Source organism: Mandrillus leucophaeus, unplaced genomic scaffold (genome assembly GCF_000951045.1).
Source record: "Mandrillus leucophaeus isolate KB7577 unplaced genomic scaffold, Mleu.le_1.0 Scaffold879, whole genome shotgun sequence".
Lineage (NCBI taxonomy): Eukaryota > Metazoa > Chordata > Mammalia > Primates > Cercopithecidae > Mandrillus > Mandrillus leucophaeus.
This window is the reverse complement of record NW_012109574.1, coordinates 64,546-89,322: the sequence shown is the minus strand read 5'-3', so window position 1 is coordinate 89,322 and position 24,777 is coordinate 64,546. Positions and strand designations below refer to the sequence as shown.

General features: G+C 45.4%; 1 pseudogene across 1 annotated transcript in view; it reads left to right on the top strand.

The window, feature by feature from the left end:
* The first annotated feature begins 12,397 nt into the window (after window positions 1-12,397).
* The window catches only part of LOC105531271, a 32,479-nt pseudogene continuing 20,099 nt past the window's right edge, over window positions 12,398-24,777 (top strand). The window contains exon 1 of the transcript XR_001004773.1: window positions 12,398-12,596. The product of XR_001004773.1 is annotated as an uncharacterized LOC105531271 (transcript). The remainder of the gene's footprint in view (window positions 12,597-24,777) is intronic.

Sequence of the window (24,777 nt, the reverse complement as noted above, 5' to 3'; positions counted from 1 at the left end):
CATCACTACTATTTAAGAACCTTTTTTCAGGGACTAGTTGATGTCTCAGTTCCTCAGTGAGGTGGCATCCTTATTTCTGAGGCTTTTAAAATTCATTTAATACCTATTATCAGAAGTAAACATGTTGCCTTCAACACTCATCTCTGAATTACCTTTTCTCTTGCCTGATAGATTATGCATCCCATAAAGACAAAACGATATTGTGCCACATGATTGCTTTCTGTCCTATACGGTGTGAAATGTAGTTGCTGAAGCATAATAGGCCCTCATAAATGTTTGTTAATGGTGATGATCTCGATTATGGTGACTCTTGAATGATAGCATACTTTCAACATTGGGTTTGTTATTTTCAAAGGCATTGAGTAAGCAAAGCCAGTAATTCACTGCGTCCTCATTATGGGCCAGGCAAGGGTTGGGTGCTTTCTACAAATATTTGGAGAGGCTGACTGGTGTCGATTAGAGAGATTTTCTTTAGTGAGTGGAAGAGAATGATGTGTGTTAAGTCGAGTGAGGTTGGCTGCAGACTAAAAAGTACGCCTCTGTATACATTGCAGGGACCTTGTTAGTGTGGGAATTCAGAGGGGCTGGAAGCTGGTGGCCATCTTCCTTACATTTAATTTACCCTGACCTTTTCCTTAGAGGTAGAGTGAGGAGTGAGCTAAAGTTTAAAGTTCGTACTCTCAGAATCATTGAGAAATTGACATCATTAGAATGGGAATGACTGGAGATTTTTTTCTGGTTTCCTGATTTTTCTGGAGATAAAAAAGCCTTCTCTTCTGGTAATTTTCATCTCCACTTCTGTTCTACACATTTTTGTCTTTGCATATCTGTTTAATGGAGGATATGTGCTCTACCAAATCAGTGAAAGTGCAAAGCCAAAGTATTGACTTAGATCGTTTTTAGAATAAGGTTGGAGTAGAAATTAAAAATTGATTGGAAAAGGCACGCCACTTTTTCTTGCGAGAAGGTGTTGAAAAAAGCAGGCACTCATGACCTTTGGCGCATGTGTGGAACATGGCAGAGTGTCCCTCTTTTCTTGGGGAAGTTACCTAACCTAGTAAGTGCTTGGTTTGTGTCTGGTGGTTTAACAACTGTCATTTTAGCTCATCTTCACTGAGACCCTCAGAAGTGGAGCTGGTGCAGTGCTTCTCACACCAGAGCCTGCATCAGAATCACCTGGAATGCAACCTCCACCGCCCCCGCCACCCGCTTTGTGATTCAGTGGGGCTGGGCGGGGCCGAGGTGAAGAATTTGTATTTGTCAGGTGATGTGGAGGCTGATTGGTGGGCACATTTTAAGAAGCACTGCAGTAGAGAGTAGGCTTTCTCTCCATCTTTTAGGTAAGAAGAATGACTTCCGGGGTGGATAAGTGACTGGCCTGATGTTCTCACGGTTCCTAAGTTGAGACTAGGGCTGTCTCTCACACTTACACAAAAAAAGTGATGTCAGGCTCCCAGGTAAGGGAGACGCCTGCCCTTGGGACTTGTAATCTAGCTGGCACCTTGGAAAAGAGGAGAAAGGCCTGTAAAGCCTGTGAAGTAGAAGCTAAATGCAAACAACACCTCAGGGAAGATGAAGTGAGTATTTTTTTCCTAAACGGTTGGATGAGGAATGTCTTTCTGGGGGAGGTGACATTGGGACTGGCTAGAGAAGAGAGAAGTGTTTTATTTCTTTTGAATATGTGTTTTATTTTTCTCTCCCATCTTTTATCTTTTTAAAATTGAGATTCATAGTTGTATATATTTTGGAGGTACATGTGATACTTTGGTACATGTATACAATGTGTAATGATCAAATCAGGGTAATTGGGATAGCCATCATCTCTTTTCTTGGGGACATTCCAATTCTCTTCTAGCTCTTTTGAAATAGATAACACATTATTGTTAACTATAATTTCCCTGCTGTATTTTTGTACCCATTAGCCAACTCAAAGATGGTAGTTTAGCAGGAAGAAACAGAACAGCAGGCTGGGCGTAGTGGTTCATGCCTGTAATCCCAGCACTTTGGGAGGCCAAGGTGAGCTGATCTCTTAAGTCTGGGAGTTCAAGACCAGCCTGGCTAACATAATCAGACTGTTTGACTACAAAAATTGAAAACCTACGTGGGCGTGGTAGCAGGTGCCTGCAGCCCAGCTACTCAGGAGGCTGAACGGGGGAGGAACGCTTGAGCCCAGGAGTTAGAGGTTCTAGTGAGCAGTGAGCTGAGATCGCGCCACTGCACTGCAGCCTCAGTGACAGAGCGAGACCCTGCCTCAAAGAAACAGAACAGCGAAAGCTTAGTGCCAGGAAGATACAAGAGTGTTGAACAGCAGAGTTCAGTTGGATTAGAAGATGGGTTAGCTGAATGCCTTGCTGGGAATTTTTACATTTAACTCGTTTTTGACTGGACTCAGGTGTTTGAGTAGAAAAAGGGTATGGTTAGAACTGGATATTTGAAATAACCCCTAGGAAAATGGTAAAGATGAGAACATTTCTCTTTTGCTCTGAGTTTTCCTTATTTTCCAGAGACTTGTCAGGGTTCTTTAAGATAACCTATTTAAAAAAATTTGTTAAAAATATGGTTGCCAAGAAGGAACAGTGAAGCGAGAATCTTTAGCTCTGCAGTTAATTCTCATTTCCTTGCTTTCTTGTTGAAATAGGGGCATCCTATTCGTAGACAGTTAATAGCCTGGTCTCCTTTTCCCAAATGATCAAACAGGCCGAACAGTTCCTCCTCTGTTTGAAGTGTCTGGTTGATATAAAACAGCTGATCTGTAGTTGTTTCTCTTGCTCACAGACTTTTTGGAAATAAGCGAATCTATCCGCACAGATAGCTGTTTTTGAACTTTCTCAAAACCCCTTATCTAACTCCTTGTGAGAAGTCAAACAGAGCTGCTTTGCTCTTGAGGAGGTCCGGGCTGGCAGCCTTTCCAGTTTATCTCCAACCTGCCTTCCCCTGGGGCCAGCTCCTGGCGTGTGGCTCCCCTGGACAGAGGCACAAGGTGGCTTTGTGACAGCTTCTGGCTCCTAAGAGCAGAGCCAGATGCATGGAGCTGTTGGAGATTGATCACACGCCCTTTGCGTTTTGCTCTCCTGGGTGTCTGACACTTGATGTTTTGCCCTCACTCAATGGCACATCCACACTTCTTTGTTCTCTACATGGGCCACAGAAGTGCTTGGAGGACTCAGAACCCAGCCCTTTGGCTTCCTGCAGCTCTGCCACTTGGACTTCTTCTTTGAATAACACGTTCCTATGAATTTTTCTTCACCTGGAATTTTTCAGTTGCTTGTATTTAAACCGGAAGAGGGGAAACAAACTCTTGCAAAAAGTTTCCCTTCATCTACCCGACTTGATTGAAAGTAGTTCCTCTTCACTGTGATTTCATCTCACTCGATTTATGCTCTCAACAGGGCAGGAGTAGTTGGTAGGAGTGTGTGCTTTTAGTAGATTAAATTAAATATTGTTTAATTACTCCTTAATTAAACATAGCCTTCTTAATTACTTTTTTTTTCTTTTTTAAGAGGGTCTTGCTTTGTTGCCCAGGTTGGAGTGCAGTGGTACAATCATAGCTCATTGCAGCCACAAATTTCCGGGCTCAAGTGATCCTCTTGCCTCAGCACTGCAAGTAGCTGGGACTATAGTTGCTTACCACCATGTTTGGGTAATTTTTAAATTGTTTGTAGAGATGGGGTTTTGCTATGTTGCCTAGACTGATCTCAAACTGCTGGTCTCAAGTGATCCTCCTGCCTCAGCCTCCCAAAATGTTGGGATTACAGGCAGGAGCCACCACCCCTGGCCCAAATTCCTTCTTAATTAAACATATAGGTATATGGTACAAAATTTAAAATGTCTGAAAGAGCATCTGATGAAAAGCCAGTCCCCAGCCTTCCTTGCTTTTGTCCCAGGTCAGGCTGGCTACCTCACTGGGGTCAGCTCTCCTTCCAGTTACCTCTCCTTCCAGAGAGGCTCTTTGTGTTCACAGGAATATTCATGGACACATAGACATCTTTAGATTTATGGAGGTGTAATCACAAATCATAACTTTGACCTGTTTCAGGTGTACAATTCAAAGGTTTTTAGTCAGTTAACAGAGTTGTGTGACTATCACCGCAGTCCAGTTTCAGAACATTTCTGTCTCCCCAAAAAGACCACAATTCCTTGGCTGTTGATCCAGCTCCTAATCCCAGCCCCAGGCAACTACTTTCTGGATATTTGTCCTCCTGATAAAGCTTTTGCTGGATATTACATTTAATAGGGTCATAGGTTTGTGGTGTCTTTTGCCTGTGGCCCTTGTCACTCAGCAAAATGTTTGCGAGGTCCATTTCTGTGGTGTGTGTCAGCATTTTGTGTCTTTTTGTGGCAGAACAGTATTCCCAGGTATGGATAGATTGTATTTGGTTTATTCACTCACCAGTTGATGACTATTTGGGTTATTGGGTTATCCACTTGTTGACTCTGTTTTGGCTGTGGACATCTGCATGTACTTCTGTGCAGACATATGTTTCCATTTGCCCTGGGAATACAGCTAGGAGTGGAATTGCAGGGTCACCAGGAGAAGGGTTTGCTGGGTTTCATGCCAAACTTATGATTAAAATTTTAAGAAACTGCCAAAATGCTTTTTAAAGTTTTCGCAGTATTTTATATTCCTTCCAGCACCTGCAGTATATGAGTTTCCGATTTTGCACATTCTTGAGAGCTTGTTTGCAAGTTCTAGCAGGGCAGCGCGGCTACTCATTTACCTGTGACCGAAAACCGGTCCTCCTCTATCGGGGATGGTCGTCCTCTTGGACCAAGCACAGTTTTGGGAGGGACACACATGGAGTGGTGAGGGAGGAAAGGAACATCGCCTAGTGAGCCAGGTTAGCCAGATCAACCCTGGCAATCACCCCCAGCCCAGCAAACCCTGACGATCAATGGGGTGACAGATGTCACAGCCAGATGGCTCTCACATCTAGATTCTCCACATTCTTGATAACACGTTATTGTCTGTCGTTTTCGTTATAGCCATTACAGTGGGTGTGAAATATCTTATTGTGTGTGTAATTTACATTTCCTAATTCTTAATGATGTTGAACATCTTTCCATGTGCTTCACCATCTTTATGTCGTATGCAGATTTAAAATCTTCCTATTATCAGTTTTAAAACATGAGGTAATGGCTGACTTACAGTGCCTCTCACCATTTCTACTCCTTTCCCTGCCAGGTTTTTAGCTGCATTATTTCTCCATTGTCAGGAGTTATATCATATTCTGTGGCTGTTACAATTATTTTTTTCTTTCTCTTAAAGTATAAATGGATGTAAAGTTTACTAATAACTGTTTTTCATTCTTTCACCACTTACATTTTGTCTTGCTGAAATTTAGTAGTTTTTTTGAGAAGGGATTGGCTAACATTCTTCTGAATTCTCACCTATTTAAAATGTTTGGCTGTGGGCTGCATGTGGTGGCTTATGCCTGTAGTCCCAGCACTTTGGGAGGCCAAGGCAGGAAGATTGCTTGAGGGTAGGAGTGCAAGACTAGCCTGGGCAACATAGCAAGACTCTGTACATGCTAACTGGTGGTGGTGGTGGTGCATATGTGCAGTCTCAGCTACTTGGGAGGCTGAGGCAGGGGGACTGCTTGAGCCCAGGAGCTCGAGGTTCCAGTGAGCTATGATAATGCCATTGCATTCCAGCCTAGGTGACAGAGTGAGACCCTATCTAAAAAAAATAAAGAAAAAAATATTTGGCTATTATAATTGAATGAAAGTTTGCTTGTGTTTAAAGTTTTGATTCTGTTACAATTCTTTGAGGACGTTTTTGGCATTTAAGCCTTGAATGTTGCTGTGGACAATTCTAAAATTTTGTCCCCTCATACTTTATTTGAACTTTTTGTCTTGCTGCCCAAATGATCCCTTCCTAAAGTTTGAGGACCAGTGATGACTCAGGAAATGAGTTGTCAAATTATCTTTGTGGCAATCATTTTATGGTAGTTATCCCTGGAATAGGATATCTTCATTTATTATGGACAAGTATCTTCTATTTCTAAAATGTTTTCCTGAATTATGCCTTAAACTTTTTTTTTCTTGTTCTATTATTTGATTTTTGTTTCTTTAGGGATACCGATTGTGGCTATGTTGGATCATCTCTCTCTGTCTTCCGTATCTGTCAGTTCTCTGTGTTTTTTTTTAGACGGAGTCTCGCACTGTTGCCCAGGCTGGAGTGCATTGGTGCAATCTCGGCTCACTGCAAGCCCCACCTCCCGGGTTCATGCCATTCTCCTGCCTCAGCCTCCCGAGTAGCTAGGACTACAGGCGCCCGACACCATGCCCTGCTAATTTTTGTATTTTTAGTAGAGACGGGTTTCACCATGTTAGCCAGGGTGGTCTTGATCTCCTGACCTTGTGATCCGCCTGCCTTGGCCTCCCAAAGTGTTGGAATTACAGGCGTGAGCCACTGTGTCCCGCCAGTTCTGTGTTTTAAATCTATTGGTTGCTTTTCTCAATCTTTCCCATCAGGTCCCTCCTATTTTCACCAGTGCACATTTCCTTTTGGCTGCTTCCCATTTGGCCTGTATTTTGGTGATATTTTCATTCTTCCATTTTGTCCTCCTGAGGTCTGCCACCCTCATTCTTTATTTCCTGCTAATGTCTTCCCATAGCTTCCCTGAACTCTTGTAAATTCTTTTATGTTTTTGTCTATTGAATCAGTTTTATTTCATGAAGTTTTATTAATTTATAACAATATGTCTGGACAAAGCTTTAATCTGTTGCATGTAACATTTCTTTGGATGTTCATCTGTCATTTTTCTTTTTTCTTGCACCATCTTTGTAAAGGCTTTTTTGTTTGTTTTTTGGTTAGTAGGTATGAAGTAGCTCTTTGCAGGAGCCTCAGTGGGCCAGCAGACACAGCCGTGTCCCATACTAATAGGAATTTTCATGACTTGAGGTTGTGTGTGTGTGTGTATATGTGTGTGTGTAATCCTTTCAACCTTTGCTATTCCCTTACTTGCTGAAACTTTGGCAGTGAACCTTGGTAGTGTGTCTAATGCAGTCTCTGTCTTTTTCATCTTGCCTCAGCAATAGACTGCTGCTTACAAATATGGCTTGCCTGTATGGTTTCTCATTCCATATCAATCACACTGTGCCCAGGGAAGCTGTTACCGTGAATCTGCGCACCTGTCCCTGTCCAAGAAAGTTGTGACTGGTTTGTTGTTTATTTGAGGCTCCGCCATTTTTATCTGAGATCTACAGCCATGAGCAGCCTCTCCAAGCATTTTCCTTCCCTTCTTTCTGACCTTCACTGCAGCTTGGCACATCTTTCTTACATTTTCTGGTTTCGGGGCTACAGATGTCTTCCAGTTTCCTCAGGGATGGAATTTGCCTTTTTTAGTGTACTGCTTATTGCTTTTGGGTGAATTCCAAGAGGAAGTCCTTATAAGTCAGGATACTATGACAAGACAACTCTAGTTTTTTTACCTTTTCTCTGGCAGTTAAAAATCTTGGTTTTTTGTTGTTGTTGTTACTTTTTAAAAGTAACTTTTCAAATAGAGCTAACTAATAAAGTAGTTTTGCAGCAGCTTTTAACTTTAAGGTCTAGAATCATCATTTTAGTAATAAGGTATCACAAGGAAAGAAATAGTAGTTTTTATTTTGACTATTCCTCAAGAAATTGAGAAGTCAGAGGAAGTTAATGGAGAGAAATTCAGAATAGAGCATAGGTTAGTATTTATACACTAGAGGCCTTTAGGTTTGTTGGATTTGTTTATCTGGAAGACGGCGTTGCATTACTGGGCTTATCAGTTTTGCTATCAAGCATCAATTGTGGTTACCCATTTATGACTTGCCAGCGTTCCTGAGATGTTCCCTTAGCGTTCTTAGGATGCTCAACTCAAAACTCTTGGCTGGATTTATGGTTGAATTAAACAGACCTTTCCATGTACAGAAACAGTCTGCACGCAAGTATGATAACAAAAAGAAAGTATGACATACTTTGTTCAAGCATCATTATCCAGAAGTAGAAATAACCTAGACATGAGATCATTTGAGAACTAAAGAGAAAGGAAGTTAAGCTACCAAGTATCTGTTAATGACTAACTCAATTAAATTTTTAAATGCCAAGGTGCTAAAAATCAGAATATATATTTATCTGGGGATCTTGGGCAAGAGAGACAGAGAGGAGTTCAGTTCAGAGGATGAGGAGTCTTGCTTTTTGCTTAGGTAGGACAAGGAGAAAATATTTGCAGGGAGGGTCTGAGCACCTTTAGGCTAGGGTGAGGTGGGAGAGTAGAGCCCTTCCTTCCTGCCGTCACTGGCTCCCTGGATGGGCATCAACACCGTAGCCAGGTCCATGCCTGCTTGACAAGCCCAGCTAAAGCCCAGTGTAAATGACCGTGCACAGGTGCTGAGCAAGTACAGGGAAGGAGGGTGGGGTGGGGAGGGGCCACACCAAAGTAGGAAAAGTGCACGGAGGGACTGGGAAGGGGGAAGGCCAACTTGACTGATGGTATAGCTTTCTCTGGAGATTGCATTTATTTTTAACCATGAGACAGTGAACAGAAAACATATATGGAATAGAAGTAATTTTGCCTGGCTTGTGAAGATTATTTTGGATACGACTGACTTCATAATGAATATACTGCTCCCCCACCACCACCTCCACACACACACACTTTGGTTAATTGACCCAATATTGAGGGTATCTTTTCCACTTCGGTGAAGGGCACTAGGCTGGGATTCTAGATTAACCAGGCTGGTCTCATCCCTCAAGGCTAATGAGTGAATGAACCAAAGCAGAGATCACACAACCAAACAGATTAGAAACAGATGCTTAGAAAAAGCTTATTTGAGGCAGAAGTGAGAAAGGCACTTATATAACAGACCTGTGGAATCAGGCATTCAAAAGAGAAGGGGCCAGCGTGGTGGCTCACATCTGTAATCCCAGCACTTGGGTCATTTGAAGTCAGGAGTTTGAGACCAGCCTAGCTAACATGGTGAAACCCCATCTCTACTTTAAAAAAAAAAAAAAAAAATTAGCCAGGCATGGTGGTAGGCATCTGTAATCCCAGCTACTGGGGAGGCTGAGGCAGGAGAATCGCTTGAACCTGGGAGGCAGAGGTTGCAGTGAGCTGAGATCGCGCCATTGCACTCCAGCCTGGGTAACAGGGTGAGACTCCTTTGCAAAAATAAATCATAAGAAATAAAATGAGATAAGAAAAAAATTAATAGAAAAAAAGAAAAACTTTGTTGATACTATAGTGCAATGTGTGGAATGGTAGAATGGCTTCTTGGGAAAGGGGGAATAGTTGGAGGGGTGGGTGGCCAGAAAGAAAGAAAGGGTGACTTTTTCTCCAATGTGAGTGAGACGCAGCCCACAGTTCTATTCCTCACACCCCAGATAGCTCTGTGGTGCCCCTTCTGTGCCCTTTTGTCCAGAACTGCCCCCTGGGGGTCTCTTTTTCCCATCTCCTCTTTCTCCATGACCCTCACCATTGGGCCTGGTGGTTCATTTTGCTTTTTTGGTTACACATTTAACCCCTTCCCTTGATTCTCACGGCTTTCACCCTGAACCCATAGCCCAGACCCAGCTCCAGCTTCCAGACAGGAAAGCCCACAGGATGTCCTTTTATAGCCCTAGGGAACGTTCCAAAGCACACTCACACCTCCCCCTCCCCCTCCCACTTCCTCCCTTCTGCCCTGATTTCAAACTTTCTCATCAGTGTTGGACCTTTTTTTTCTTTTTGAGGCGGAATCTCGCTCTGTCACCCAGGCTGGAGTGCAGTGGCCCGATCTCGGCTCATTGCAAGCTCCGCCTCCGGGGTTCACGCCATTCTCCTGCCTCAGCCTCCCGAGTAGCTGGGACTACAGGCGCCCGTCATCACGCCCGGCTAATTTTTTGTATTTTTAGTGGAGATGGGGTTTCACCGTGTTCGCCAGGATGGTCTGGATCTCTTGTCCTCGTGATCCGCCCGCCTCGGTCTCCCAAAGTGCTGGGATTACAGGCTTGTGCCACTACGCCCGGCCCAGTGTTAGACTTTTACCTCCTCCTCTCAGTAGCTAACCATTTGTAACATTGGGTTAGTTTTTCCACAAAAGTAGATTTTATAGCATCACCTTTTGATTTCCATTGCTGCTGTCCAGATTGGCATTTCAAGCATGAACTGTGACAGTTGATTTGTGACTGGATGCCCCAGCCTCTGCCCTCCCAACCCTCTTTCTTTAGTTATATATAGTACCGTCTTCAAGTTCATTTTTCTGAAATTGTTGTTGTTGTTGTGTTGTTAGTCTTCCCTCAGTGACTCCTGCTGCCTACAGGGTAAAGACCGTATTTTTCAGCTAGGCATTTGGAGTCCTCTAAAGGAGGGGGGGTCCCCAGACCCTGGGCGGTGGACCAGTGGTCCGTGGCCTGTCAGGAACTGGGCTGCACAGCAGGAGGTGAGCAACAGGCGAGCATCACCGCCTGAGCTCCACCCCCTGTCAGATCAGCTGCAGCATTAGATTCTCATAGGAGCATGGACCCTGTTGGGAACTGCGCATGCAAGGGATCTAGGTTGTGTGCTCCTTATGAGAATCTAATGCCTGATGATCTGAGGTGGAACCGTTTCATCCCGCAACCATTGCCTCCACTTTATCTGTGGAAAAGCCGTCTTCCACAGAACAAGTCCCTGGTGCCACAAAGGTTGGGGACCGCTGCACTAGAGCCTGACTTCAAATCATTTCTAAAATACATCTTGAACTCTCTGGCTCTGATTCTCACTCTTTTTCCTCTGTGCCATCATGTTTCTGTCCTGTAACTCTGTGGATGCCATTCTACTTCCCAGGAGTGCCTTTTCCTTGTCTGTCTCCTATCTCTTTCCAAGTATTATCCAATGTTTGAGACCAACTTGAGTTCAATTCTCACCTTCTCCATGATGGAAGCCTTCCCTCTCTTTCAACCACTTCATCTCACATGGAAATCTCATTCCCTTGTGTCCTTCTGACACTAAATATGCAGCCACATATAAATACACTGGCCGAGTGGTCCAGTTGTTAGGCAGCCAATATTGACCTCCACTCTGTGTGAGGCATTGTGCCTAGGTAGGCACTGAGCTGCAAGGGACATTCGAGATTGGGTTCCTGCTTTTTAAGGGCATCACAATGCATTCTCCACACACGTGGGCTCAACCACCACGGTGTGGCTTTGACAGCAATGAGCACAGAGGGGATAGCAGCACATGTACTCTGCACCAGATGCCAGGATGTGACATTTGTTTTCGTTTTTGATACTAAGTTTCACGCTTCTCACCCAGGCTGGAGTACAGTGGTGTGATCTTGGCTCACTGCAACCTCCACCTCCTGGGTTCAAGTGATTCTCCTGCCTTAGCCTCCCGAGTAGCCGGGACTACAGGTACACGCCATGGCACCCGGCTAATTTTTGAATTTTTAGTAGAGGCAGGGTTTCACCATGTTGGCCAGGCTGGTCTCGAACTCCTGACCTCAGGTGATTCACCCACCTTGGCCTCCCAAAGTGCTGGGATTATAGGTGTGAGCCACCACGCCTGGCCGGGATGTGACATTTGAACTGAGTTTTAAAGCAATGGTAGAAGTTTCCAGGTGAAGAAAGTGGGCAAAGCACTGAGCCACAGTGAGCCACGCATGTGGAGACCTGGAGCCAGATAGAGACAGCGAGAGGGGAGGGAGAAGCTGAGGGTGTCATTAGACAAGAGTAGACTATCTGGAGAGGAAAGATGGTTGTTTTTAGGAAAATAACTTTGTTGATACTATAGTGTAGTGTGTAGAATGGCTTCTTGGGAAAGGGGGAATAGTTGGTGGGGTGGGTGGCTGGAAAGAAAGGAATTATTAGGTGGTTATTTTAATAGAAATAGACACTAGAAACCAAGAAAAATGACCCTACTTTCTGTTGCCTCTGTCTTCGTGAGTATATGTCTGTGAGTGTATGTCTATTTCCTCAACCAGATTATAAGCCCGAGCTCTGCAGTGCATGTTTTACCTGTTTATCTTTAGAATACCCACAGTACTTAGCTTGTGACTGTGTCCATAAAAGGTAATTAATGGATGCTAATGATATGGCTGAGGCGCTGTTTATCATCTTCCCACCAGACTTCAATGTGTAAAAAAGTAGTGCTTAGCCTAGCTCATTGTAGACACTGAATAATTAAGAACAGACTGTAAAACAAGAAAGGAATAAAATATGCAACAATATGCAAAATTATTCCAAAGAATAAAGTATGCAAAAAGTATTTGCATGCCTTGAGTGCTTAAAGGTGACTTTGTGAGTGAACCGACGCCTCCCTGTATGGGATTCCTGTGCAGGGGATGGAGCCCCCTGCCCACCTGGGTGGGTTCAGGGAAATTCCCGTGACAAAGGGGAGAAGGTGGCACACAGCTTGGGTGGTATCAGTGAGTCTCCTGTTCTGATGTGTTTTTCTTTCTCACTGCTTCCTGCAGATATTCTCTAAGCCGCTTTCATCATGGGAGAAATAGAGCAGAGGCCAACCCCAGGATCACGACTGGGGGCCCCAGAAAATTCGGGGATCAGTACCTTAGAACGTGGACAGAAGCCGCCCCCAACGCCTTCAGGAAAACTCGTGTCCATCAAAATCCAGATGCTGGATGACACCCAGGAGGCATTTGAAGTTCCAGTAAGTTGGGGGCTTATCTGTGAACCCAGGAATGTGGTGGGGGGCAGCCTTTGGTGTGGGGAGGTTCGGCTCATTCCCATGGCCAGTGACATGAGGCGGCCGGAGGGCTTGCGTGTTCAGCACCTCCCTCCCCATCCCCTCATGGCCCCGCTGACCCATTCTGGTTTCGAGCTCTCCAGTGTCTGAGTTATGCATGAACCACCTATACAGTGATGTCAGTGGCCTCGGCACTTGAATTTTACTGTGACTTTCCATTCAAATACATATGTAATGTAAGAGCGTATGTATACATTATGTATATATATGTAACTGGAGGGAAGAGTGGTCTTGTGGCTGGATCCCAGTTTAATTTACTGGTCATAGGCAGTTCCTCTGTCACATTGGTGCTTGTGCGTGTGTGTTTGTGGCCGGGGGACTGTCGAACTCTAGTCACTGGCAAGAACAATCTGGAGAACATCATTAAAGAGCCACGTGTGTTTTCATGTGAGGGAATCAGGAGAGCCTGTGGATGCCACCCCACAGGGTGGGTGTGGGAGTGTCGGAAAGCCTCCTTTCCGAGCCTACCATATGGCAGCCCTAGAGATGGGGAGGCCCTGCCACCCCAGGGCCCTGGACAGAGCAGCCTGGGGCCCAGAGCGGACACAGGAGGAGCCTGCAGCCTGGGCGCCTCAGCAGCTGGAGCTGCTGGCACTATTCACTTCTGTTGTTCTCTGAGCTCCTGCCTGGCCTTTCCCAGCCTCGCCTCTCCCAGCCTCGCCTCTCCCAGCCTCGCCTCTCCCAGCCTCGCCTCTCCCAGCCTCCTCCTCAGATCGCTCCTGCTGCCGCCTGCTTCGTGCAGCTGCCGCACATCTTACTCCCGGCAGGAGAAGAAGTGGGAGTGTCTGACTGGCTAAGCGGCCGGCCCACTCCCTCTCATGGGCTCAGTCCAGAGAACTCTAAGCACGCCTCAGATCTAATATTTTGGGTTTTCTGTCTTGAGTATCAAATACCACGTCTAATATTGTTTGTGGGGGAGGAAAATAACTCTTGAATTCCAAGCAGCCAACTTATCAAGAACTCTGGGAGCACACCTGTTTTTAACGTGGAGACGATCTGTGTGTCATTCCTGTTGGCTAGAGGGGCTGGAATTTAATAGCCGGCATTAACGTTGGTAACCCATCATTGAATCATTTATGGGATATGAGTCAGCAAATTATATTTATTTCAACGAACATCGCTCAGAGCATATGAACTAACATTAAACATCTCAGGAAAAGATAAACTCAGAATAGCTATGCTTAAAACCACCAATTTATTGCACACTGCAAACCACCTTTGTGTTTTCTGATTTTCTTGTGGAATTTGTATCTTTCAAGGACTTGGGACAGCTTTGTATTTTGGTGAACAAAGCTATTGCTAATCTCCTGAAATCATAGACTCTGTTGAGGAGAGCCCCTGCCGTCCGGTTAGAATTGGGCCTCCTGGCACATGTGTTCCATATGTGTGCCACCTCACCCGCTTTTTTGTGTGTGTTGTCAGGCTGGTTCAGTGAGGTGTTTGGTTCCAGTGTTTCCTATTCAGTACTGTGAAGGACTTCTGAGCCCAGGTTTCTAGCAGCACATTCTGTTACACGGTGTTCTGCTGAGTGGGTTGGACTGTGGAACTGGCACATGCTGCTCTTGTGTGCACTCACTCCAGGGATCGTTGGGCTGCACTCACCTTCAGTTCTTCTTGAAACCAAAGTAAGTCAAGACCCCATTCCTAGCTACTATTTAGCACCTATCTAGGAACTCCCTGCCCAAGAAGGAGTAATAAAAGTGTGTTTTTATCTTTTAAAATTATTTTTCTTCATCATTTCCGATGGCTTATGCTTTGCATTTATAAGCCCTTTGTCTGGAAGGAACCTTTCTCATGCTCTCTGATAAACTCCTATGCATTCTTATAAGCCCTATCAGTTTTACCTGAATGCCTACTCTCTCAGGCAGCGGACAGGGCTTTTTCTTCCTTCCTGCAGACCTCTTTACTCATACACCTATCGGATGCATGAAGGAGCCTGAGTTCAGATCCCGGCGTCTCCTACTGATAGTTGTGCAGCGTGAATTTAACCTGTCTGTATTGATAAAATGAGGCTAATAATAAACTCTATACTATATGAGAATAAAAAAAGAGGTGACAAAGTGTTTGGAACAATTCTTGACATGTAGTAAGAGCTTAACTAAACACAGGATTAGTAGTATGACGTGCACTTCCAACTGCCTGCCTGTTCTGTCTATATCCCCAGCATCTAGCATGGCACCTGGTGTATAGTAGGTGCTAATTAAATGTTTACTCACTGTTAGAGTGAGTTTATTTTACGAGTAGAATTAATGCCATTGTTTGTTTTCACATGTCTCCTCCATTCATATTTTTCTTTTTCTTTTTTTTTTTTTTTGAGACGGCGTCTTGCTCTGTCTCCAGGCTGAAGTGCAGTGGTGCGATCTCGGCTCACTGCAATCTCCTCTTCCCGGGTTTAAGCGATTCTCCTGCCTCAGCCTCCCAAGTAACTGGGATTACAGATGTGTGCCACCACACCCAGCCAATTTTTGTATTTTTAGTAGATACGGGGTTTCACCATGTTGGCTAGGATGCTCTCGATCTCCTGACCTTGTGATCTGCCCACCTCAGCCTCCCAAAGTGCTGGGATTACAGGCGTGAGCCATCATGCCCGGCCATATTTTAATTTTTCTAGTTTGGTCAGAATGTTTCTCTTAGCCTCTGGGCAATAGATATATTCCTTAACTGGCTGTAGAAAGTCATATATCAGCACTGTTGGTGGTGGAGCTGATTCTGAGTCACTACCTCGTGCTCTTTAAGAGCAGCCACAGCCAGGCCAGCGGCATCTGGAAGGCACCGGCTGTGCTGGCTCAGTCATCAGGGATTGGGAGGAAGGTGACTACAGGATTGTGAGACTCAGCCCCCTGGTCTTGCTTTAAAACCTTGCTGTGGAACTTTTTGCTGGGAATTCAAGGCCAAGCGTCTGACCCTGGAAACATACTTTGATGGAGTGCCCCAAGTGAAGGACTTCTCATGGCCCAGTTGCATTCACCACGCAGCTGAGCCGGGCGCCGGGCCAGAAGTCCCTGCAGTTTCCTTTGGGGATGACTGGTGTCTTTCCCTGGGGGTTGAATTTCCTGGGCCTTTGCTTATTAATTTTGTTTTAAAATATGGATTTGTAGGTAAAGCAGTCGTTTAAAATGCAAATCCCCTAAATGCTTCCTGGCACAAAGAACCACACCATCTTCTCCATGGTGTCTGCATCCTTCTTTGTACCCAAAACCAATTATTATTAAAGTGTGCTACCTTTTGGAAGGCTTTGGCAGTTAGCTCTAAGATCTTTCCTGTTCCGTAGCTGGTTCCACAAGCACCTTTGCGGTTGAACTTGGATGGTCTTTTTAGGTATTTCCTCTGCGGAGTGGAAAGTTCAAGGGCAGTATTTATAGTAAATTGCATGGTGTTTTATCATCTTTGTGTGGAAAACACTGTGCAAATAAGCTTCAGCCTGTGGTTTATGATATATGTAACTTTCTCTTCCAACCAGAGGTTATGAAACGGAGTGACTCTTGGGCATCTGAAAGGGTTAAGAAGGTGCCCCTATGCCCGCCCAGACCATTTCCCTGATGGTTCCTGGGAAGGTTTTCTGTGTCCCCTCCTCATGACCCTGCTAGTAAACAAACACTGTTCCCACTGACATTAGTAGGATGAAGCAGATGGTTTCCTCTCCAAGTGTTTATTCAGTTTATGTATTTTCATTAGCAGTGTTTCTATAGGAAGAGCAGAGGAAATCAGACACAGCCATTTTTATTTTTTATTTTTTGAGACGGAGTCTGGCTCTGTCGCCCAGGCTGGAGTGCGGTGGCGCGATCTCAGCTCACTGCAAGCTCCGCCTCCCGGGTTTGCACCATTCTCCTGCCTCAGCCTCCCGAGTAGCTGGGACTACAGGTGCCCGCCACCGCGCCCGGCTAGTTTTTTGTATTTTTAGTAGAGACGGGGTTTCACTGTGGTCTCGATCTCCTGACCCTGTGATCCGCCCGCCTCGGCCTCCCAAAGTGCTGGGATTATAGGTGTGGAGCCACCGCGCCTGGCCGCCATTTTAATTTTTTTAGTTTTATTTTTTGCTTCTTTTGAGCAGCCGTGGTAAAAAATGCTTGGGGAGGATGCTCACAGGTGACAAAAAAGACACCTAGTGCCTGTCGAAGGGTTCGAAGGAGTGGCCAGTTGCAGGCGGGTGGACGGTGGCACAAGCCCGGAAGCCCGCCAGGAGAGCAGGGGCAGGAGTTAGTTGTGGCCGAGGGAACTCGGCGCTGACAACCATCATCGCAGGAAACGATCCCTGTAACTTTCTCGTGTTCCTGTCTTGTCACTGCTGTACTCCAGCTTTTGTAGCTCCTGAGACTTACGTAGGATTCATCCTTTGCCTGAGGATCAAGTGTGGGCTTCGTAGCTCGGGGAGCCTCGGAGAGAGCAATGAGCCTGCGTGGAGGGGCCCTGTACACGGGGAGGTGCCCGGGCAGCTCCCATTGTTCTTCTCAAGCACAGTCCTTGGCTGTTTGTCTTCTGCATTAGCTTCTCATGCCGGAACACCCTCTTATTTGTTTACCTGCTTAGTATTGGCCTCTTGCAGGTCGAGTGGCCACTTATTTTTTTTTTTTTAATTTTTATTTTTTTTGAGACGGAGTCTTGCTCTGTCGCCCAGACTGGAGTGCAGTGGCCGGATCTCAGCTCACTGCAGGCTCCGCCCCCTGGTTTCACGCCATTCTCCTGCCTCAGCCTCCCGAGTAGCTGGGACTACAGGTGCCCGCCACCTCGCCCGGCTAGTTTTTTGTATTTTTTTTTTTAATAGAGACGGGGTTTCACCGTGTTAGCCAGGATGGTCTCGATCTCTTGACCTCGTGATCCGCCCGTCTCGGCCTCCCAAAGTGCTGGGATTACAGGCTTGAGCCACCGCGCCCGGCCGAGTGGCCACTTCTTGGAAGGCAAGGCCTCTTGTTTTTGTTCATCATTATATCCTACACCGCAACAGTGCCTGTGCATGAAACTGACTGGTCACAGTTCTGCTCGGTCATTTAAATATATGACAGTTGGTGCTGTCCTAGCATAACAAGGGAAAGAGCAAGTGGGAAGAGCTTCTGAGTCCCTTCCTTGTGTTTTCACAGCGTGAAGGTGGCGCTGGGATTGGAGTTCGGCCCACAGGACCCTCACCTTACCCATCTTCTGGGCACTAAGCCGCCTCCTTTGTGAGATTCGCGGACTTCCTCTGCCTCTTACTTCCACACAGGTGGTCCCTGGTCAGCTTGGCCTGCCCCTCTCACACCCCACATCCCACATCCTCATCTCATGCTGCGCTGTTCTCACCACTTTCTAAAAACCCACCCCATCCTCACCCCAAACACATTGGTCAAAATCCCACCAACTGGCGGGCCTCTCCCAGACTCGTGCTGCAGGCCAGCCTTCTCTCCCTGCAGTGCTGATAGCTCCCCTCCAATCAGACCTTGAATCATGGTCTCTAATCTTGCCCCTCGCACTCATTATTCCTGGTGCAGTGACTCAGTTTTTTAATCTGCAAAATTAGGCACTGGGGCCAGATGATGTTAAAGGCTGCTCCCAACCCCTTTCCTTCTTTGGAAGTGAGGACCCTGTGTTGACATCCTTCTTGACGAATTAACTTTTTGTGACTGTATTTGTGAATTTTCCAGACAGATGGTAAAATCTTTGAGGAAAGAGATTTTTAACCTTACAGCAAACCCTAAGGCCCTCAAAACCTGGTTAGACACAGTGGGTACCGTGTGCCTCCTAAGTGCTAAAGAAAGCTGTGTGATGAGAATGAAGATGCATGCCACAATTTATATGTCACATGCCAGTCGCGGGCCTCGGGAAATGTCATGACTGGCCTTATGTGCGTGTGGGGTGGCTGTTTACATAAAACTCACTGTACCACATAGGGCTGAACTCCATGCTGTTTGACCATGGGAAATGGAAGATGGAAAGAAATCAAATATTTTCTTGATAATACATTATTAGTAGAAAACCCAAGTTTAAGTTGAAATCAGAGAAGACCTAAAGTTTTTGAGAAAAGTAATGAGTTTGTATATCATAAAAGACCACATAGGTTCTTTCCTGGTGTCAGAATCGCCTGTGCTATCTTGGAGACCTAATGAGGAGTGTTACAAATTCAGCCCATACTTGATTAAACATTGATTTCATTTCATTATTAAACCTTTTGAAATGTAACAGTTCTTTCATTCCTTTAATTTTCACTGAAACCTAGATTTGAGATCAATAGGGAGCTTATTCTCCGAGGGCTCTGGTTCAGGGTAAGGTCTCCACTGGTGACAGATTCTAGAGCTTACTTCATAAGCTCCATCTCAGCAAAAGGGACAGAGCCGAAGTTTGTCTTTTCAGAAAGCTCAGGGTTTCCTCTTTGTGGCCCTGCGGTTGACATCAGGGGCTGGCCTTGTGCTCACTGGTAGCAACTGTGCCTTTGTGGAAGTGTGTTCATTTTCTCTTTGTCTATATTTGTTTATTAAAAAGTTGTTTTCTTGAGATAAGATCTTGCTCTGTCACCCGGGGTGGAGTGCAGTGGCATGATCATAACTCACTGCAGCCTCAAACTCCTGGACATAAGCAGCCCTCCTGGCTTAGCTTCCCTAGTAGCTGGGACCACAGGTGCATGCCAGCACACCGGGCTAATTTATTTTTGTTTTTATTTGTAGAGACGAGGTCTTGCTATGTTGTCCAGTCTGGAACTCCTGGTCAAGCAGTCCTCCCGTTTGGCCTCCCGAAGTATTCGGATGACAGGCATGAGCCACTGCACCCAGCCACATCTTTTTTATTTCTAATGAATTTTGTTTCCCAATTTATTTTCATTTTTTTGAGACAGAGTCTTCTCTGTCACCCAGGCTGGAGTGCAGTGGAGCAATCATGGCTCACTGCAGCCTTGACCTTCTGGGCTCAGCAGGCCTCCCACCACAGCCCCCCTAGTTGCTGAGACTACAGGCACACATTACCACATGTAGCTAATTTTTTTTTTACTTTTGTAGAGACAGAGGTCTCGCTATGTTGCCCAGGCTGGTCTCAAACTCCTGGACTGAAGTGATCCTCCTGCGTTGGCCTCCTAAAGTGCTGTGATTACAGGCATGAGCCACTGTGCCCAGCCTGTTTTCCTTCTTAACTTCTTTTTCAGTCATCTTAGGGAATGCACCCTTTTTGTAAGCTGAAGAAAGTTTTTTTTTTCTTTTCTTCTTTCTATTCTTCTCCCCCAAAAGAGGTGAAATACACATTTAACTAAAGGTCTTGAGGGGGCGGGGTCTGTCTTTTCTGTAAGTGTTGCAGTTCTGACTCTCCTGGAATGGAGTCCGTCCCTGGCAGTGGGGCTGTCCCTCGAGTGGTCTCCTTGTAGTGATAATGGAAGGAAGGTGTTTAGATCCCAGGACTACTTAATTTTCTTCTTTTGCCCCAAATGCTTCACACGTAAGACGTGGAGGTGGTGGAGGAGGACAGACACAAATAAAATTTAATTGGCCCTTTCAGACCTGCAGGGAGGCGTGTGTGCCCAGAACTGCTTTTGCCGCCGTACGCAGCTACACTTTGAACTAAAGCAGAGGGAACTTAGCATGTTCACCCAGCTTTAAAAAATAAGTCAGCATTTCTTTTTTTCTTATCACTGTTGCTTTTGGCTCCCTTTATTTGCAAAGTTTCTGAAACGGAATTTAAGGCTACTTTGCTTCGCATGGTCATTTCTGTGTTTTATTTAACTTGGAGTGATAAATGGTGCTTGTCTGAGTCTAGCCCCATGAGATTACATTTAAAGGCTATTTTGGCTATTTTAATAGAGGAAAAAAATTTTTTTCATAAATCATTTTAGCTAAATACTGTTAGCTTTCCTTTCTGGCGTCTCACGGGCAAAGAGTAGAATTTAAGTGCTGGTCTGAAATGTTTGTGTGCACCCCTTTCAGCTGTAGTTAAGACCCTTGTGATCAAAGTCAGTTCTGCAGCTCTGATGTGCTTGCAGTAATTCTTTAACAGCTGTTTGCTATTTTCTCCCAGAAAAAAAAAATCAGAACCGAATAAAAAGAATAAACTAATTGAGAATGTCTGAATCTGACTTTAAAATGGGCCGTAATCTGAGAAAATGTAGGAAGTTTGAAAAGCTGCTTTTTTTTCTCTTTTAAATGGAAACAGTATTCTCAATGATAAGAAACAGAGGGGTTAAGGGGAAATGCAGGCCCTGGGTCCGGGCCGCCTCACTTCCTACCTGTGTGGCTCTGCCTGAGTGGCTGGACATCTTATCTCTACACGTGGAGAATACCTACCACTTGAGGCCCAGGCTCTAATGAGATCTTCTGCAAAAACACCTTGCAGAGAACACATATTTGGTTCTCATGAAAGTAGGTTCTCTTCCTTCCTTTCACCCTGAACTTGAGTTTCCTTCTTGTTCTTTCACAGAATTGAGGCCCTGCTTTCAATGTAGAGCTGTTGGCTGGATCAATGGGAGAAAAGAAAGCGAATGAAAGCCCTTGAGAATAAAAAATCACGTGCTTGTGTCAGATGGAGTCGTTCCTCTTAGACCACAGCTGTCTGGAGTCTCACATCAAACTGGGGCTCTCTTTGGAGGGGGAATCATTACCTAAGCCAAAGCTGAGTCCCAGGTGGCTTTAGGAAGGTCTTTAAGAACCCAGCACCACTTGGACAATTGCCGTGAAACCTCCATTTCTGCCAAGCTCGTTTAGTGCCTTTTCGTGGACTTACCTGCAGCTTCTATGAGCTTCAGTTCAATCAACTTTAAAATTGAGGGGGTTGCCCTTTGAGCTCAGAAATTGTACGTGCAGTTTTGCTTTGCTGATTTCTTGATCTCCTCTATTTTCTTAGCTTCAAAACTTTTCCATTTTCCTGGAGTCAGGATGTTCCTGGGTGAACCATGCGTCCCTCTACCATAGACTAAATGAATGGTTTTAAGGTAGACATAGGATTTCAAGATCCTCTGGGGCAGGTCTTCTCAATATGGGCTCTGCGGGTTCATTTGAAGGAAGCGCTCAGCCAGCTGGATGTTCTTGTGTTAGAATGTAAGTCTAAAAACATTGCACATAGTAAATGGACTGATTTATAAAAACTATCTGCCATGTTTGAACGTTCAGTTCTTTGCTGTGTTCTATCACTTTGAGCATTTGAGTTGGAGATAATGATTTTAACTCATAAGACAGACACAAAATGACTTAATCAGTTTGGGATTTCTCTTCTGTAGATAGAATGATCATGTAAAAGAGCAATTCTCAAAGCTGTTAGCACTTTGTAACTTTGAACGAGAGCCTCATAGGTCTGTGTTTCCTCATTTATACAAACAGGAAGTTGGACCAGATACCCACAATGGAATTCTGTGGCTCTGGTTTCATTTTATGGAATGTGGTCTTGGAAACATGATATGGGTTTCACAAATGTGTATCGACATGGGAGCAAGGTGCTACTGGTGATAAGAAAATGAATGAAAATAATAACCACCCTCTGAAAAATCCCTTGCTGTGTGCCAGACATTGTGCCGAGTCTGTGCGTACATTATCTCATTCGTTGCTAAGTGAACCTATGAGGCAGGTGTGAATAACACTGATTAGTCTCACAGGACTAAGTGACTTGGGGCGGATCAGAGTGCTGGAGAGAAGGAGATGGAGTCCCAGCCCAGGAGCACCGACACCTACGCCTGTGTGTCACTCACTTTGTTAATGGTCTGGGGCCATACAGAGCCGTTAGGATAACACGGCGTGTTAGCTGTGCTAGCGCCTGTGACAGGTGCCAGTGGATGGTGCTCTTCTTTTTTTTTTTTTTTTGAGATGGAATCTTGCTCTGTTGCTAGGCTGGAGTGCAGTGGCGCGATACCGGTTCACTGCAACCTCCACCTCCCGGGTTCAAGTGATTCTTCTGCCTCAGCCTCCTGAATAGCTAGGACTACAGGTATGCACCACCATGCCCAGCTAATTTTTTATTTTTAGTAGAGGTAGAGTTTCACCATGTTGGCCAGGATAGTCTCTATCTCTTGACCTCATGACCCGGACGCCTTGGCCTCCCGAAGTGCTGAGATTACAGGCATGAGCCACCGTGCCCGGCTGGAAGGTGCTCTTCAATGGGCAGGATGGGTTGAAGAAGGCGGAGTCTGCAGAAGGAAAGCCCAGTGACTAGGGGTTTTGGCAATATCATCTCCACATGGTAGTTACTGATAAGGGCCAGGGCCCTGCAGAAGGAATGTCAGAGGGCTGACAGATACAGGAGAAACCCAGGAGGTAGACCTGACAGGGCGTGGCAGCTGATGGGACAGAAGCTGGGAGCCCCCTGGGAGTAGGAGAGCACCCACAGTCGTCAGGTTTACAGCCTGGATGGCTCAGTGCTGTCACCGAGGACTAGGAAGTCAACTCTGTGACAAATGTTTTACTTGAAATAAAGTCTTCCTTCAGTTGACGTGAAAGGAACATTGCTAATGTTGCCAATAGAAGGCATTTCTTTTTGTTTGTTTGTTTGTTTTTTGAGACGGAGTCTCGCTCTGTTGCCAGGCTGAAGTGCAGTGGCGCGATCTTGGCTCACTGCAACCTCCGCCTCCTGGGTTCAAGTGATTCTCCTGCCTCAGCCCCCCGAGCAGCTGGGGCTACAGGCACCCACCACCATGCCCAGCTAATTTTTGTATTTTTAGGAGAGATGGAGTTTCATCATGTTGTCCAGGCTGGTCTCGAACTCCTGATCTCAGGTGACCACCACCCCCACCCCGGCTCAGCCTCCCACAGTGCTGGAATCACAGGCGTGAAGCACAGCACCTGGCCATAGAAGACACTGCTTTGTTTTTTTATCACAAAGAATAATCTGTGGCTCTGGAAATTAACTTCCAAGATTCTTAGTGATTATGTAAATGGTACAAACTGGAAGTAACACATGGAAGTTGATTGCTTGGTTTCAATTTATGTTAGGGAAGTTATATTTACTTGTTACATTCCAATTTCATCTTCCCAGAAGTTCCTCTGTTAAGCTTGTCACACCTGGGTGACCACCACGCTGGAAAAGCATTTAGATCCGGTGTTTTCAAAGGACTGTTCAAAAGCATTAGAAAGGAGCAGGTCAGTTTCTTTCTTCAGCTCATTGTTTAGTTTTGATGTAATTTGCCTGTGACGTGAACTATGAAGTGCAACTGGCTATTAGCCCATCTTCCAGTGACCATTTGTCAGTAAGTATTTCTGCCACAAATAGAATTCAGGTGCTCCATTTCCTTTGATCTCGGCATAAGACTGAGTGTGTAAAGCATTGCAGAGCAAGACCAGAGGGCATTTGTGGAGTTGTTAGGTTATCACAACGATACACTTTTTCATGTTTGAAAGCTGAATTACTTTCCTAGGGCAGCCATAACAAAGTGCTACAAACCCGTGGCTTCAACAATAGGCAGTTACTATCTCACAGTTCTGGAGGGATAGGCGAAACAACCGAGTCCCTATCTTCCTGACCACCCATCCCTTGTTAGGGACTCCCATTTGCTGACCCCAGCCAGAAGCCCCGGAGTAAGAGAGCCGAGGTGAGCAGTCTGTGGAGCTCGGCCCGCAGGCAGACAGTGAGAGAAGAGCCAGGCCAGCCTCTGTGGTTGGAGACCATGACTTCTGCCTCACAGAGAACATGAAGGCTGCGAGGCGTGGGCTGCCTCCACCCCTGCCTCACTAACCTCGGGCTCTCTTCCTCTGCCCTGGCTTCCATTCCTGCATTCTCTGACCATGGGATCCTTTGTGCCCCCCGACTGATCCTTCATCCCTTCACCTACAGGACATGGCTTTGCATGGCAGGCGTCAGTAAGAATACCTTTCATTCAGTAAGAATACCTTTCATTCACACATCAGTCCTGGGATTCTCAGACATGCTCTTAATTCCTAGACAGTAGAATTCAAATGATGAAGAAAGAGACTGATTGATGTAGTAGTCACAGCATAAGTTGAATATAAGAGCTGAAAAACCCTCAGATGTTACTATTAACCATCTTATCTCTTAGCCTGATTTAATTATTTTTGTAAGGACGAAGATGACATATTTTATTAGAGCTGTTAAATGGGATGTCTGGTTTCATGATCCAGTGCTGAACCCTTTATTGACTCGATTTCGGTTGCATTTCACAGCTCATTGCATCCATCCAGGTAGATTTCTCCATGATGAT